We start from the raw sequence: 18377 nt of genomic DNA on the forward strand, positions 1-18377 counted from the left end.
AAAAAGGCCCTCATTTTGCCCATACACCAGAAGGAAGGGACCTGAGTAAAATTTTGTTTAGCCATGATATGGAACACACGATAAATATGATGGCCACGGAGAGTGATGGCACCCTCCCCCCGACTTTTAAGGGGAGAGGGTGTTCGTCAATTATTGATTACATTCTAGTCTCTAGGCCCCTCAAACACAGGATTGTAGCAGTTGGGATTGAGTGGAGCCCATTCAGTGATCATTACCCCCAAACAATGGTACTCCAGTATCAGGTTTTACCTAGGATGCGTTCAGTGGGGGGCATTGTTGAGAGGGTGACAGACCAAGGAAGGCGACTCAAGTGGGCAAAAATAGAGAGTGCCACATTCTATAGAGCCCTGATGGAGCAAGGGAAGCAGCCCATTGAAGAATGCCTAGACCTTGAAACTGATGGGCCACAATTACTAAATGCATTTGGGCAGATAACCAGTCTGGTCGAAGGGCTTTTGACAACACGCACCTCAAAAAAAGCCTTTAACCAACCAAGATGGTTCAATAGGGATTGTTCACGGGCCCTCAGGGAGTTAAAAAGCTGCCTTAAACAGAAGCCCCGGGACATAAATAGGGTAATTCAGTGCTGAGCAAAATACAAGGTCGAGGTCAAAAGGAGAAAATTAGCACTACAGGGGGAAGTGTGGGCAGACTTAAGGGAGGCAGCGGAAAGAAGGGATATCACCAAATTTTGGAGCATAATTAATAAACCCTGCTTTCATGACAGCAGTGCCCCGGAGGTTGGTGCAAACATCCTACCGGAGCAGTGGGTCTCCCATTTTAAGAGCCTGTATAATCATGGCAAGGAGACCGCTGCTCCGGAGGAGGGTGCTGCCCCTCAGGAGCAGCTGGTCGAGTTGACCTCAAGGAGCGGATTCAGGAACACATCAGAGCTATCCGCAACAACAACAGGGATTACCCGCTAGCAGCACATTATAACACCACACATAAGGATTCTGAAGTTCTAGGAATTAGATTCCATGGGATTGCGGCATTAAAAGAGGACCCCAGAGGGGGTGATAAATTACCCGCTAGCAGCACATTATAACACCACACATAAGGATTCTGAAGTTCTAGGAATTAGATTCCATGGGATTGCGGCATTAAAAGAGGACCCCAGAGGGGGTGATAAAAGGAAACTGGAGGCTAAATGGTTCATAAAATTACCAACTGTCGACTTGGGTCTAAATATAGATAGGGAGCTCCATGCATTCCTGAAAGACTAAAAAATGTTATAACGTGTTTTCATCTACAATAAATGTAGAAATGGTTGCTTCATACTCCCATGCATGAATCATGTTAACTCTTGACTGCTTATGAGGCCTACCCTGTTTGATCACTTATGTTAATCATGTTTCCATTTACACTGCACTGTATGTAAATTTATTCTATGACAGGCGGATTCATGATTGTCTATATGGATTAATTGAATAGGAGTATAATCAAGAGGAGGCCTAAGTTAGTACACAATACTTACCAATTGATGTATAAGTTTATTGTTCATTATACATTGACTTATGTATGTGAGAAGCACTAACTTACCTGGCATGATAACTAATTGCGAAGCTAACACTCTGGCGACTATGGTCGCTTATGTTTCTCTTAAACACTTGTATGTCTGTTATTTATCTTTCTTCCTTCTTTTGCCATCTGTGATATTTATAACTAATGACTAACCGAGCTATAGAAGCGACATATTCTTTACTTATTATGTAACTGTTGTGGAGTGGCTATTTTCTTTTGGTGTTTGACTTCTTGAACTAATTGACAGGGGGGTAAAGTTACATTACGTTTTTCGTGTGGGGAGATACTATATCCTCTAATAAAAATTCTGACATGGGCTTTTTTGTACTTTGAGGATGGACACTCGGCACACGTTTTTCCCGATTTGTCCATACTTCTATTATTAATTCTTGGACACTAGGTAGTGGATTTTTTTGCGTTTTTAACAAGTAGGGATTATTGGGCAGATGTGTGTTTTCCAATAATTATTTTTAGGTAGTGTTTACAGTCTGGTTATTTGCTGATACTGTTTTTTTTTTTTTTATCTCGTGTAACATCTAGTTCCCTTTGATATTACACTTACCCTATACAGAGGATAGAAGACCATTTAATTATGGCGCTCGTGAAAACTGCTAACCTAAATAATCCTGATGGGTCAATGATTCTTATGGGACGGGACATTTCTAGTTTTGCACGACTTGATTCAATGGAATTGAAATAGTGGTATGCGGGGATAGGGGGGGATTTATTACCTCAATTTTATCATAACTATCGACCCTCAAGTAAATAGGATTTTCTCTGTGGGAAATCTTGTATGTATTTTACTTTAATACTTTGGAGGTTTTCTTTTTATTTTGTTTTATGTGTAACGTTACACACGCGCTATTCTATGGTGTTATATATATATAACATGTAGGGTAGGTTACCATTCTAATATGGCGGCTAAACTGCCATGCCTTTTACACTTTCTAAACATTGTTTTTAGATCAGGTGACTCCATCTGACATCACGTGATACAGGCGTTTGGATATCCCGAACACGGGAGTTTCGCGCCGTTCACTTGTCAGCGAGACAGTGCGGATTGCGGTTATATTCTTTTCTCTGTGGAGACAGGTAAGAACCACAGGGCTTTTATCGACTGGTGATATTTCACCTTCAATCATACTTATGGGATGTTTTTAGCCCTTATCTCTTTTGTTTTTTTCTTTGCGTGATTTTAGGCAGTGGGTGCACTCGTATCAAGGAGTCAGCACGCCACTAACTTCAAGAACTTTATTGAAAAGTTTCTATTTGCTCAATTGGAATGGACAACTGCTTACTTTAAATGGTATGTTTGTTCATGAGAGGGGGGTCACTCTTAACTTTAACGCGACTTTCTTTTGTTTTGTTGTTCATGCAACTTAATTTAGCAGCTTTGTATGTGATCATCTAATAATATGTTTCGTTCTGAATGTGCATTTAACCTACCAGTAAACTACTAGCTTTGGTCAGCATATATAGAGGAGAGATCGCAAAAAACATTCATAGTCACATGTTTATGACCTATTAGGTTTTTATGTCGTTTGAAGCGCTTCTGGCATATGCTGTGACATTATTGTTGCCACTTTAATGGAACCCTGGGATTATGGATGTCCAGGTGTGTATATATCTAGTATGGAGGGTTACAGTTTCTGGCATTAGATGAGAATGACACGGCTTGCCTTATGCCTGCCCTAGAGAGCCTTCGTAATTTGAATTAATTGCAAATAACCTTATTGCAATAAGTCGAGCTTTAAGATACTCATTCTTCGTTAATGTTGATTAGTGATCTGATGGTGTTCTGTCCTCCCCATAGATGGTGTGATTTATCACGCGTTATAGTTACTTTGGACTTCGTGCTTTTGAACCACGCGTTCCAGAATATTATGATAGTGTTAAGAGATTCTTAAGTTACAGTGGTGCGATATATTTATTTCATTATATGGTTCTTATCTTCCTCTTGGCTTCAATACCTCTAATAGACCTTGGGAAGTCTGGGTATCTATTTGCACATTTACTTTTGTTCATCACTAGTGTGGGTGAGCAATCTATTGTCAGCATTTTAACATTGATTCTCTACATTGCTTTTTAAAATTTGTATTGTAGGTGGATGTATTGAGTTATTGTGTTTATCTTTCCAGCCTTGAAAAAGTCTTTGTAAGACGAAACACGTGTCGGCTGGTCCGTGTATTGGAACTTGCAATCCTATTAAAAAAATAAAGATGACAAGCAACTAATAACTAAGGGATCTCGGATTTGCTATCAGACAAGACAACCAACTAATGGAACTGATCCTCTTGTTTCCTTTGTTGACAAGTATATGTGACTTGAATTTAGCTGGCAAAATATATTAGTGGGGAACTTAACCCTTATACCGTGTGGGAGTGCTATTTAAGTCTTTTCTTTTGCAACTATCGAGTTCACCTTAGCAGAAATTACTGAGGGCATTGAGGGACTAACTAAAAATAAAGCACCCGGTCCAGACGGGTCCCCACCTGACCTGTTCAAACCAAACCCGCGCTACTTTTCTTACAAAGGGCGGCTGATCCACTGACTCTGTGTTGTATATTGAATTTTATTAAAGTCGCATTGAGATTAAGAGCAACTAGAGGACAGGAGTAAATTGTGATTGTTATGAATTTTATGTACCTCTCTTGTGAATACGTATTCTTTTCTACCAGAGTTCTCATGATGTTGATTTAATAGTTTTTTTTTTTTTTAAAAACAAAAAAAATATTGTGTATATATATCTTTTTATGGTGTTTTAACAACCGAATAAAGAACTACTGAAGTGAACTGAACTCAGAAACAGAGGTCTGAGTAGCCCAACTGGAATCTGAATGAGTGTCCATCATACCTCCTAGTTTTCAGAGTGGAGTCTCACAGACATCCGTGTTGCTCCTCTCTGAAATGATGTTTTCTAGGAGGACCTTATCAGCATTTGTATGCTTTTGTGGGTCATTCTTCCGTTTTACTTTCTGAAATGGCCTATCAGGAGGTCTATCACTCCTCGATATTTAGTGGGTGTGTTTTTTATGTATGTGATTATGTTGTATGCGGGTGATGTTAGCGAACTAGCCAGAAAGGCAGGCATCTCATATGGCGGTTGCACCCCTTCCAGAGGAGCTGGTATAGCGTAAGGCAGAAGGAGAACCACGTTGATATCATCGGATATCAGATATGGGGAGGAGATAAGGGCCTCAACCTTTTCAAACCTTTAGTTCTCCATGCAAACTATGTTTCTGAAACTGAGGCCATGGAAGTAGACACTTTGCAACGCTGAATTCCACATCAAAAGAGATGTTAATGCCAAATAAGAGTAATGTATGGATAATATTTATAGTGTACACTATCACATGATGCTTCTCGGATGGGGGGGGGGGGGGTTAGGAGGGGTGCTAGCTGTTTGCAACTACCATGCCAAGCTTAGATGAATCGGTTCTCTGGGCAGTGAAGGATTGGAAATGTGCCATGTTGAGATCGTCCTAATCAACCACTTGTTCTCATTATGCTGAAGTTTGGTGGTTAAGCCACTGGGGAGGGTAGGTGACTTGATCCTTTCAGAAACCGCACAGGAAAAAAGCCACCCTCTTTCTATTTCCATCAAAGAGGACCAGTAGGAGCAGTGTCAGTAATTTCCGAGCTGTCCTTCCTGCTTGTCTTGGAGGCAAATCTATTCTCTGTTCTTCAATGTTCTAAGACATCTTCTAACATGTTACAGTTCATAATGGCATGAGAGTCTAGAAGGTAGATCACACAAATCATTGTAGTCCTTGGAAGACATTTTCACACCAAAGAAAAGACACCTGTCAATGATAGCAGCCACGATGAATGGAAGCACAATAACACAAAGGAAAAAAGTCACCAGATGTACAAAACTTTAAGTGAGAACAAAAGCCCTGTGGCAAACAAGTAACAAGCATTTTCAATGCAATAGGTCTCGCATTATTAAAGTTTGAGCTGTTGGCATTGCTAATAATAATGCAACACCAATAGCAGCTCAAAGATTAAGTAATGTGAGACCTATTGCATTGCAATTATTTTTTTGTGTGTGTTTTTTTTATATAGCACAAACTTGAGTGAAAGGTGTGTATTTATGTTGCATCGAGTACAGTGTAATTATGTGTTGTGTTATGTGGCAGAGTGGTATTGTGTGGAGTGTATTTATCATGCATTAAGTAGAGTAATTATGTGGCGTGCAATTATGTAGTACTGAGTGGTATGTGGAGTGTATTTTTGTTGTATTGAATACAGTGCAATTATGTGATGTGTAATCACACAACCACACCCAACCACACACAAACACAACACACACACATAACCACCACAACCACACACACAACACACAACCACGCACAACCACACACACACAACCACCATCGAGGGAAAGGATTCTACTCACATTGTTTCCTAATAAGGAAAGAACAAAGTACCAAGTGGAGGCAGGTGATGGATCTAAGAGGTTTAAACAAGTACATCAGAAAGCAGCTCTTCAGAACGTTATTGCTGCAAGAAATTCTGCTGATGCTGTACAGAGAAGACTATATGACATCTTTAGATCTATTAGATGCATACTTCCATGTTCCAATACACGTCAAACACCGGCGGTATCTCAGATTCGAGGTGGCGGGGTGCCACTACCAGTTCAATGTATTCCCTTTGGTCTCCGTTCCGCACCAAGAGTGTTCACAAAGTGCATGGCGCCAGTGGCAGCATATTTGAGACAACAAGGACACAAGGTCTATCCATATCTGGATGACTGGCTGATAAAAGGTCCGATGTATCAGGACACTCAAAACTCTAAGACCTTGCAGGAATCTTTTCATGTCCCTGGGTCTAAAGATAAATGTGGAAAAAGTCCCCTCGGATTCCGTCCCAGACTCTACAGTTTTTAGGGGTAGTGTTGAACACAAAAGAAGCAAAGGGGCATCCATCGGAAAAGCGCATCCAGAAAATCTAAAAGCTGAGTTCTCAGATGCAAAAAAGAAAGTCAGTTTCACTGAGGATGTTCAAGTCCATGCTGGGAATGCTTTCATCCTGAATTCCGTTAGTCCCAAATTGCTGTCTTCACATGAGGCCACTTCAGGAAACTTCTTAACCTACAATGGGTACAAGCTCAAGGGTCTTTCAAGGATCTAGTCCTGATCACTCCTCTAATAAAGAAAGCACTGTCATGGTGGGGTATAAGAAAACATTTCTCGGCAGGTCTACTTTTCGAACCTCAATCGCCCAGTTACATAATGACAACGGATGCATCCTTGCAAGGATGGGGAGCACATCTGCAAGACCTAGAAATCACGTCCTGTCTTGCGATCTGACCGGTTATGATCAAAACATATGATAATAGAAAACAGGATCAGCCATTCACACAGGTACTGTGTGTTTGGCAGAGCCGTGTCCAGACGGACGCTTGTAGAAGTCGCCAATTGTAGTCCTTGACTCGCCACGCCAACATCCCCAGGTGGCGTCCTTTCAAGAGGCGTTTTGAGTCCCATTTTCACCCATAAATGATATGCCTGTCGTGCTAAAATGTTTACAGCTCCTAGGAAATATGTACATGATTTGTATACATGGGGGCCTGCATCTATTTCTTCTTGTTGATTGGATTATTTATTTGTTTATTTATTTATAAGGGATTCCAGTTTAGATGGGATTAGTTATTTATTTATAAGGAATTCCATCCAGTTCAGGAGTCCGCTGATGCATTTAAAATAACTCAGACGAAAGCTATCACAGTGTACATATGTGCCATTACAACATACATGCTTTTCTATAGACTGGCTTCAAATTCTCGTCATGAATAACGCTAAACAAATGCAATTTCAATTCAAGGTGCCCCGTATTAAGATTAAGTGTCCATACACAGCTGTGGGCTTTAGTGTATAAGCAGCATTGTATATATTTGTAATTCTAATAATTAGGGGAGCTTTAGGCACCTTGAGCGAAGCACTGGTACTTATGTGTGGATTTAGGTAGGATTTAATGACATTTTTCCATTTTTTTAAATTCTGCTGACATTCATTAGACAAAAACAAAAAATGGCAATCTTCTTAAAAAAAAAAAAAAATTTACCTTAAAAAACCACTGTCACCTATAGTGAAGAACAAAGGCTGAGGTAAAGGGCATTTCATCAATGGTCCGTGATCGGCTAAAGGGGTTAAGGGTCTTTACAGTGTTTCTCTGAACACTACTTAGATAACAGGGAACGCTTTACAATAAAAGTGCATTACCCATGCACGACAAGAGTCCAGTAGCGTAACGCAAAGTGATGGGGGCCCCTGCAGAATATGAGGGTGGGCCCCTGAGTCTGCGGTATCTGATTGGGTTTGGGCTGAATGTGAGTCTCCCGATGGGGATGGGGGCTCCCTAACAGGTTGGACCCCCCTGAATAGTGCCACCCACCCCCCTGCACCGCAAGTGTTGCAGGGACCTGCTTTAGGGGCCTGCTATAAGTAGCGGCCATTTCAGTAGGGTGGGAGCGTATCAGTCCTATATTAAGCAGTTTACATTGGCTACCAATTGCTCATTAGATATAAATGAGCCTAGATAATGTTGCACGAAGTAATCCATCATGCACACACCATCACTCCAGTTTGAGGGTCGACACATTGTGTACACAAGCGGTTGCACATGGAATAGAATTTAATTGACCTGCCTTGCTTCTACTGCCACGACGCCTCAGGGCAGCAATGCGCTTTACAAGACACATACATTTACAATAGAGCATGGGAGACCGCTTAGGTTTAGGGGAGGGCAGTGGTGGAGAGAAGGCGCTTGCGGTATTGTACATGAAACGCGGGCCCTTGTGCTCTGCACTCCTAATCACCGCCGTCTGGCTGGGTGCTGCACCACGATCCTTAAGCATAGTCTTTTCGTGCTGTAAAGTGGGCTGAGTGGAATTCATTTATTTTTTTTGGAGTGGTGTGTATTAACTGGCAAAATTAGCTCGAGCAGAGGTAGCAGCGCATGCCGCCCTCGGACTAACAGCGGACGCTGGTAGCTCTTATGCAGAGTGCAGCACTAACACTTACTAACCTCCGGCAGCTTCCACCTCTTTGGTCTCACCATGCACCCAATGTACTGCATTAAACCGCATAACTTCTTCTCTTTTGCCACCTATTACCCAAGCAATCGCTGCTGCTTAGCTATCTAATTCAATTAACCACCATTGATAAAGCCAATCGGCCCGACTTACTATCCGTATGCTGCTACTTCTCGTCTCACATATCTGGATGCCATGACCAACCGCAAAATACAAATGGGGCGGCACACTATGCTAGGCACCGATTTTTAGCCACGAATTAAATGAGCCCGCAGCTGGTGTTATCCTTTCAAACCAATTTCTGCTGCTGTACTGCCCCTCACACTTCCTGAAATGCAGGCGTTATAGGGGGGGGGCTGTTAGAGCAGGATTCGATCTTATCTGGCATTGGAAATTGGAGGCGAAGGCAGGAGAACTCCTAAACTCCCATGGACAGAGGAGAGACACAAAGCCAGGCAGGATGTGAGGAGGCCGCCTGTGAGTGGGGGGCGCTCTTAGCAAGGCCCAGAAGGCATTAGTGCCGACATGACAACCCTCCCAATTCCTGCAGGAGACTACCGATTTCACGGCTAGTCTCCCAACCCTCTATTCATGCAAGCAAAAACCCAATTCCCCGGGCCTTTCGGCCATCAGGGCTTGTTATTGTGTAACGTGCTAATGCTTCGAGCAGCATCCGTGTAGCGATGCAGGGGCTCTATAAAGGGTGAAAAACCCACAAAGCCTCATTAACCTGCTAATGGTCAGTTGAAGACCTGTGAAGTGCTTTGGGCGGCTGTGTGTCTGCTCGAGAAACTGTTTCCGCCCGGGCTGTCAACCCGGGGAGCAGGGGGAGGGTAGGAGAGAGTTAGTGTCTGCCATTTATACGGTATTATACCTCTACTTGTACTTTGTACGCTTATGAAACATGCGTTTGCTACCTCTTGTATTTTTGTTTGCTCGATACATGCACAATTGTCACTATTGCCTCAGGTAACATAACGTTTGCTTTTGTAACATGCTCACTTGTCATTACTGTTCCTATTAAGAAGCGCTGACACCTTCGGGTAAAGTCAGCGCTATATAAAAAACGCATTAAATAAACATAAATAAATAAGTGTATGCCCTGCCAGCAACCCGCCAGGCCTGTACTTAACACTCTCTCTCTAATTGCGATTGCACTCCATAATGTTGCCGACTGGTGCCTCTACGCCCCGTGAGCAAATTCCCCCAGCCACTGTAAGAAATGGCGCCAATCCCTGACTTCTGGAAATAATGTTTCTGACTATAGCTTTGCTAACTACACTCGCGCTGCTGATACGAGGAGTGGGTCGTAATCCCGTCTAGAGGCAGAAGACGGTCGATAACTGTTCGATAAATTAACTTCATAACTACTCTTTGTAGCGGAAACCGTTTGTATCCATGTTTTTTTTTACCGTCGTCTCCTTATTTAATTTCCGAAAACACGGGGGGGGGGATGGGGCGTATATCCCCCTGCTCTCCGGTGCATGATCTGAAAGGCGGCATCCGCCCAAGCCGCACCCCACATGGAGCTGCTTGCCACAACTGCCCAACTGTACCACTCCTCCTGTTGCCTCCAACCCCACGCTGTGTATTCTCTGGCTGCCTAGGTTAGCGCCCCCCCACAACCGCACCGCTCCCCCTGGCCCGCTCCCCCTGCCCCCAACCCGACTCCCTTTGCGCTGCGACTTCACCAGAGCCCAGGTACTACCAAATCCCCTCCAACACTGCCATCCCCCGGGGGGGCACCACCTCCACTGCCACGCCTCCCCCGTCCAATGCTGCACTGCACACTCCCCAAAACAGTAACCACCCGGCCAGTGCTCATCCATCCCTGGAAACCCGCAGCAGCATCAAGACCCGCCCCGACGCTCCGCCGCCAAACTGGATGCAGCCTCTGACAGCCTCTGACACCCCATGCATCCCCGTCTCCACCGCCCGGACAGCGGGAATTACCACGGCCACAAACTCCTTCAAAAACCCCACCGAACCTGTCCCCAGCACGTGATGCGCCCTCAATACCCCTGGACAACTGACCTACAACCTCCAGTGTACCCGCCGCTGCACGTGGATGTAGAGTACGTAAGTAGATGATGTAACCTGTAGTCTGTGATGTCAGTTCTCTTCTGTATATTCTTTGTTCTGTGGCGTGCGCTTATTGAAAGTATGTTTACTTTCAAGGAGCACTCGTGTCATGCCTCTGTTGCGGTAGATGATTCCAAACTGGAGATCTTGTTCAGCAGTTGGATTTCTACCGCAACAGACGTGCTCCAGTGACTTCCTTTCAAGTCTGAAGAATAAATCAACTTTCAACACAGACAACGATCCCTGGATTTCTTTGCAAGTTGCTTTTGTTTCCTGTAATCCTCACCTTTACATTTTGGCGACGATTATGAAGAAAGGAAGATTTCACCAAACTTGCACGCTCTCCTCATTTAAAAGAAAAGAGGAAATTGATGTTGGCAGTGACGCGTAGTACTTGTGGTGCTTTCCGGCGATCAATTATCTGCACGGGGGAGCAATCGGCGGAATTTTGAGTGCTTTGCAGCTTTTCAAGACGCACTCTTCTGACGCCTCACGCCCCAACGTTGTATCTTAGCAACGCATCGAAACAATACAACGTTGCGCTTCGTCACGCACAGACCGGACCGGCGGCCATTTTAAGGATTAAACAAGTTTTTTTCTTTGGCAACGGAGCGTACGAGGGAAAGAAATTGAATGGGAATGAGATTTCTTTGCACAAGCTTGCGAAGAGTGTATATTCTTCAGCGATATACACGCTATTTACAATAAAACAAGATAAAAGGCCTACATTTGGTAAGAGAAAGGTGTCAGTCACAAGAAGGAAGAGATTTGGAGGATATATATATAAAAAAAAAAAAGGTACTTTAAATTTAATTACATTTTTTGCATGTCAAGTATATATATATATATATATATATAAAAAAAATAATATATATATATATAGTAAATAAGAAACAATACATAGAAAATGGCAGCAAATCAACAAATTGTCCTACTTGAACAATTTCTTCCTTTATCTGGAAAACCAAAAGAAATATGGAAAACCTGGTTTCGCAGTTTCCAGAGTTACTTGGTTGCAATTGACGCGGATGAGTATTCAGCTAAAAGGAAGTTGGAAATTTTGTATAGTCATTTGGGAAAAGCGGGACGGGAAATATTTGACAATCTTCCTCCCGGTATTCCCCCACCTGGTAATGGAGATGGTTGGAATGTTTTTCTGATGCAGTCCAGAGACTAAATAAAAAAATTCTGGAACAACCAAATGTAATGCTTGAAAGATATAATTTCATGAGAAGAAAACAAGAGCCAAACGAAACAGTGGAAGAGTTTATTTCGGCACTCAGAAATTTAGCAGCAGAATGCAATTTTGGTGCTTATCTTAATATAGTCATCCGGGATCAATTTGTTTACAAGTGTTATCATAAAAAAATACAAGAAAGAATATTAAGCTGCCATGATCCAACGTTATCAGAGGTGATAGATATGGCTAAAAGCATTGAGCGATCTATAGTGTCATCACAGTGTATTTCACAAGAAGCGAGTTTTACTGCAAGTTCACAGAATGAATCGCACGTCAATGCCATTTCCACAAAAAGCAAGTTTGTTAGACCTTTTGTAAAACCTTTTCAAAAGAGAATTACTTCTTCATGCTACAGATGTGGTTCAAGAACGCATCTTGGGAACAGTCCTATTTGCCAGGCACTTGGAAAGAAATGTTCAAATTGTCAAAAGATTGGACATTTTTACACGGTTTGTAGGGGCAAGAGATTTGTTCAAGTCAGTGCTGTCTCATCACTGGAGGAATACCCAGACATATTGTGGCTCTACAAAACCTGGATATTAACACTGTTAATATTTCATCACAGTCTTTAGAGAAAAAGATTATTATTGCAATTGATACTGTCGGAGAGTCATCAATGAATAATCGTGCATAAGAACCTACGTGCGAAGTTAAGATTAATAAAATTTCCTTTAGCATGATGGCAGACTCTGGTGCACCTGTAACCATCATTTCTGATGTTTTATTTCATTTTCATTGGCCATCTCATTCTATGAAGTTCCATCCTCTGGATATTGTTCCAAAGGGTTATGGTGGTAAAGACATTGACATGTTGGGTTGTTTTATGGGTGATGTGAAATGTTTGGGAAGGTGCACTTGTACGAAAATATATGTTGCAATCGAGGGAAAATGTATTGTGGGTTGGCAAGATCTTGCAAAAATGGGACTAAAGCTAGTTCCAGGTGCAGATTCACCAGTACAGGTTAATGATGTCTCAGTTTCATTAATGTCAGAAGATTTAAATGATCTAGCTGGTAGTATTATTTCAGAGTTTCCAGAGGTCTTCAAAGAAGTTGTTGGGAAAATTAAAAACTATGAGCACTTAATTAGACTTAAACCAGGTGCAATCCCTGTTATGCACAAATTAAGGACAATACCCTTAAATGTCAAAGATGATCTTAAAAAATTATTAGACAAAATGGTCTCTGAAGGCATTATTGAATCAACCATCTCTTCACAATGGGTCAGTCCCATAGTTATTGTTAAAAAGAAGGATTCTAGCATTCGTTTGTGTGCTGACCTTCGCTCATTGAATCAGAATATAATTATTGACTGCCATCCTCTCCCTAAAATTCAAGATTTACTCACTGGTATATCTGGGTCAAAATGTTTTACTTTGCTTGATTTACGGAGTGCTTATCATCAAATTCCTTTGTCACCATGGTCATCTGAGCTTACTACATTTATCACTCCTTTCGGAGAATATAAATATTTTAGACTTCCTTTTGGCTTGGCTTCTGCAGCCAGTGTTTTCCAGAAGTTTATGGATGACCTTCTTAGAGATATACCATCTGTACAAGCGTACCAGGATGATGTCCTTATTTTTTCAAAAAACAAGTGTGATCATATACACACGTTGAGGGCAGTCTTGTCTCGCTTTAAGGAGGGTGGCGTGACTTTAGGGAAAGATAAATGCAAATTTTTTGCAAAGGAAGTAGATTATTTGGGACACTCACTTTCAGAAAACGGAATAAAACCAACATTTTCACTTACTCAGGCGATATCAAATGTGCCAATTCCCTCTGATAAAGATTCGCTGAAATCTTTTTTAGGATTGACAGAGTATTATTCTCGGTTTATCCAGGGTTACTCCCAAATTGTTCAGCCTTTGCGTTCCCTTCTCAAGAAAAATGAGAAATTTATTTGGTCAAGTGAGGTTGAATATGCATTCAATCTAGTTAAGAAAGTCATAATTGAGGCTCCTGTTTTGTCATCTTTTACTCCAGGGTCAAAATGCACAATCTCTGTTGATGCAAGTCAACATGGATTGGGCGCAGTACTTTGTCAATGGATAGGATCAAAAGAGCATACTGTTGGGTTTGCCTCAAGATCTCTGAGTAGTGCTGAAAGAAATTATAGCACTATTGAGAGAGAAGCTTTAGCCTGCTCTTGGGCAGTAGAAACATTTAAAACGTATATCTGGGGTTCGCACTTCATTCTTCTAAGTGATCACAAACCTTGTTGCACCTCCTCAGTGGTAATGGCACTGGTAAGGCATCAGCCAGGTTAGTCAGGATTTTGTCTAGGTTACATGAATTCAACTTTACCATACAACACATTTCGGGAGGACATAATTTGAGAGCAGATTGCCTTTCTAGATTATCTTTAAAAGAAAATTCATCTGATTCAAGTTTTGATGATGTAGAATGTGTTGTTGCTTCAATTGAGGATTTAGTTCTGTCTCCTTTCAGGATATCACAATCGGATTGGGTAAAAGCTTATTGTGAGGATGTCACACTTTCTGCTGTTAAGAACATGATTATATCAGGATGGCCCAAAGAACGTTCCCTTCCTGGTCCTTTAAAATCATTTGCACAGGTGTCGAATGATTTATCTATTGTTAATGATGTGATTTTCCGTGGAGACCAGTGTGTTCCTCCATCCATTTTTAGAAACAAACTTTTTCATGCAGCACATGAAGGACATTTAGGGATAGGTGCCACTTCTAGAAAACTTAAAGAACACTTTTGGTGGCCAGGTCTAGATAGAGACATAACAAATTGGATTAACAGTTGTAATACATGGTTGGTTTCAGATAAACATTGGAAGACTTCTCAGCTTCCTTTACACTGTGTTCCTTTACCTGAGGAGCCTTGGTCTAAATTTGCAATTGATTTTGCGGGTCCTTTTGTTGTTTTACCTCAACATAAACAGTTTATCATCTCTCTCATTGATTATCATTCGAAATGGGTTGATTTTGATTTTTGTGAAACTCCAAATTCTCATGCTGTCATTAAATTTCTGAATAGAGTTTTTCAAGCTGAGGGTTCACCAAGAGAGGTTGTAACGGATAATGGGTCACATTTCTGTTCTTCTTTAATGCAAGAGTATTTTAAAGCACATGACATTAAGCATCTAAGGGTTGCATTGTCTTCTCTTTCCTCGAACGGTCTTATTGAGAGAATGAATAGATTTATTAAGGAGGGTATTCAGTCTGCTATTTCTACCAATGTTGATGTGGAAGACTTTCTAAGAAAAAAGATTTGGTCATACATTGTTACCCCTCATTCCACTACGGGCATTTCTCCCTTTAGATTACTGAAAAGAAGGAATCCCAATGGGAACATTTGCCCATCTTGGATAAAAGGTCTTTCAAGTAAAGACAGAAATTGTTTAGCTTGTACTGATAAGCATATTCTTAGAAGAAATGTCTTGGTGCAATAGGAAGCACAAAGAAGACATTTTGATTCTGTAGTTAAACATGTTGTACATACATTCAAAGTTGGTGATTGGGTGATGATCAAAAATCCATGTAGAGTTAGTAAAGGTGTTTCGAAATTTTCTTTGCCCACACAAATTCTAAAAGTTGCAAAGGGGTCAGTTTTTTTTGGATAAAAAGGGGTGGTGGAATAAAAGAGCTATAGTTGAACTTTCCCCTGAACAAGCTAATAGAATTAGGATGACTAAACACTCCTTTGATTCATCTGGTTGTTCTTATTTCCCCATTGGCTCACCTTCTGACAATTCTCACACACAATCCTTTCAAAGTTCTAATTTCCCCATTGGCCTATCTTCTGACAGTTCTCACACGCGATCCTTTCAAACTGCTCTTTGCAGCCCGACTCGATCCACTTCCCAAGTATCGGATTCACAGATCAATTATGATTTTCCCACACCCACAACATCTGTATCATTCAGACCGACAAGGAACTGTTCATTCCCTGCAAAATTTAAGGATTTTTATTTGTCTTAGTTTTTTCCTATGTTGACAGCTTGTTTTCTTTTATTGAAAAAAGGGAGATGATGTAGAGTACGTAAGTAAATGATGTAACCTGTATTCTGTGATGTCAGTTCTCTTCTGTATATTCTTTGTTCTGTGGCGTGCGCTTATTGAAAGTATGTTTACTTTCAAGGAGCGCTCGTGTCGTGCCTCTGTTGCGGTAGATGATTCCAAACTGGAGATCTTGTTCAGCAGTTGGATTTCTACCGCAACAGACGTGCTCCAGTGACTTCCTTTCAAGTCTGAAGAATAAATCAACTTTCAACACAGACAACGATCTCTGGATTTCTTTGCAAGTTGCTTTTGTTTCCTGTACTCCTCACCTTTACAGTGGACCACTGATGACAACCTGCCAACTTCCCCCCCTGCTGCACAATACATAAACAACTCCCGTGCCTCTCTCTACCCTGCCGCCCAACTCCGGCTTCGATGCTCCTCCTTGTGCTCTCCTTCCGCTCCAAGGTCGGCCGCTCCGAACCTCCCATTACTCCTGCTAACAAATAAATGGCGCCAACCACTAACTCTGGGCGCCACGCCCCCCTGCGGTGCCCGGCGTTGCCACCCCACCAGATGCGAGGTAACGCCCATTGGAGCCCAGGCATGGCCCATCCCGCCCACCCCTCCCCTCCAAATTCCTCCTCCTGGACGCCATCCGTCAGACCCCACAACCCCAAGAACGCCATGCCTGCCCCCCTCCACCCTCTTTCGTAAGCGCGAAACGCGGGCCCTTGTGCTCTGCGCTCCTAATCACTGCCGTCCGGCTGGGTGCTTTTATGGGATCCTTATTAGGGCCATTAATGGGAACAGTAGGCATTCTTTGGGGGATGACTGCTTTACAGGCTCTTGGAAGTTCACAAAACTGCGTCGGGGTGATGTTACCAGAGCAGAGCGGGTCCTCATATGTGAGCTTCCCGTCTCCCGCAGCTCCTACACGCCCTGATCAAGCATGTTTAAACTCAAACCTCGATTTTTACACCTTCACACACCGACAGTGTTTGAGCTGTTCTTTGTTTCAGCCTTTAGAAGTGGAAGGTGATAGGAATGAAATAATAACAAGAAGCATGCAAGACGTCAGCGGTCCTTTCATTTAGTTACTTCCCTGTGAAATGGATCCAAGAAGCCCGCGAGCGGTGCACGCGCGCCACAGCTGTAATGTTCTGCCTTCCCCCACAGTGAAGGACAGCAGCCAGTGCAAGATTTAACCTTTATTTATTTATTTAACACTTCTTACACCAAGAGCGCCGGGCAGCCGCCTCCGAACGCTTTGTTCGTCTCTCGCGCGTCTCGCGCTCCCTCGCGCATGCGCAGACGTGCCCAATATGGCCGCCACGCTAAAGCGCGTGATGACGTAGTGCCCGATCAGCTAGACCGCGACACTACATATCTCCCCTTTTTACACCACACACAAAACTATATACATAACTGAGAAGGGGTTACCGTTCATAGTCTGTTTCTCCAGTTCATAGTCCCTAAGCTTGGCTGGTCTCACCACCGCTCTCCCAATTCGGGTGTATCTTACCGGGGTAGCATGTCCTTCTCGACCCTCTACTGCGACAGGGCTTCCCCTTCTTCCTTCTAGGGTACCTTTCCCTTCTTTTCCTCCTTTCTCACCCTCTTCCCGGGTCCTTTCTTCCCTATGTGGTCCTTCTCGTTCATCCTCTTCGTTGATATGATCTTCCTGCAGACTCTCTCCCTTTTCTCCGTTCGGTGTTCCTTCTTCGTCCCTCATGTCCTCTGGGGCTGTCACTCCTTCATTGTCCTCTCGGGGCCATTGTAGGATTTTGTTGGGACCATACATTCCCATCACTGAGTAGTGCCGTTCTGTCATACACCTCTTCCACTCTCAGGGGTGGGGAGTATTTGCTGTCTCCCTTCCTCTTGAGAACTGCCAGCTTTACTCTGACCCACTCCCCTTTTTCCAAAGCTGTCTCTTTCACATTCTTTCTGTTGTTGTAATCGTCAGTATATATCTTCCGCGCTTTCTCCAGGTTATGTTGCACCACTGCAGGTGACCACTTGCTTGTGATTGTCTTCTCCTGCCACGCGACATTGTCTTTCGTGAAGGGTTGCCTTCCACGTAAAATTTGAAACAGGCTGCACCCCGTGCTAGTGGGGGTGATGCGGTATGCCCATAGTGTGCTTAGTACCTCCTTTTCCCAGTCCTTGCCCCCGGAGATGGCTGCCTGTATAGAGCCCATTATCACCCTATTGAACCTTTCTACTTGGCCGTTGCTGGCAGGGTGATATACCGCTGTGTGTTTAAGTCGTATGCCATTCCGTTCTGCGAATCGGTTCCATTTGTCCGAAGTAAATTGGGGTCCGTTGTCGCTTATAATGGCTCTGGGGATGCCTTCCCTGAGAAATACCATGGTTAGGAATCGAATGATTGTCCCTGTGTCCATTTCTTCTTGAATGTGTACCTCTGGCCACTTTGAGTATTTGTCCACTATCACACATATGGACTTCGGAATACCTATGTTGTCAAGTACCGG

At 42.8% G+C, this 18377-nt stretch overlaps 1 pseudogene across 1 annotated transcript in view; it reads right to left on the reverse strand.

The window, feature by feature from the left end:
• Nucleotides 1–18377, reverse strand: part of LOC146830586 (solute carrier family 12 member 6-like) — a 1160668-nt pseudogene that overhangs the window by 138916 nt on the left and 1003375 nt on the right. The window lies entirely within an intron of this gene.

The sequence above is a fragment of the Triturus cristatus genome, chromosome 5_1 (assembly GCF_964204655.1).
Source record: "Triturus cristatus chromosome 5_1, aTriCri1.1, whole genome shotgun sequence".
Taxonomy (NCBI): Eukaryota; Metazoa; Chordata; class Amphibia; order Caudata; family Salamandridae; genus Triturus; species Triturus cristatus.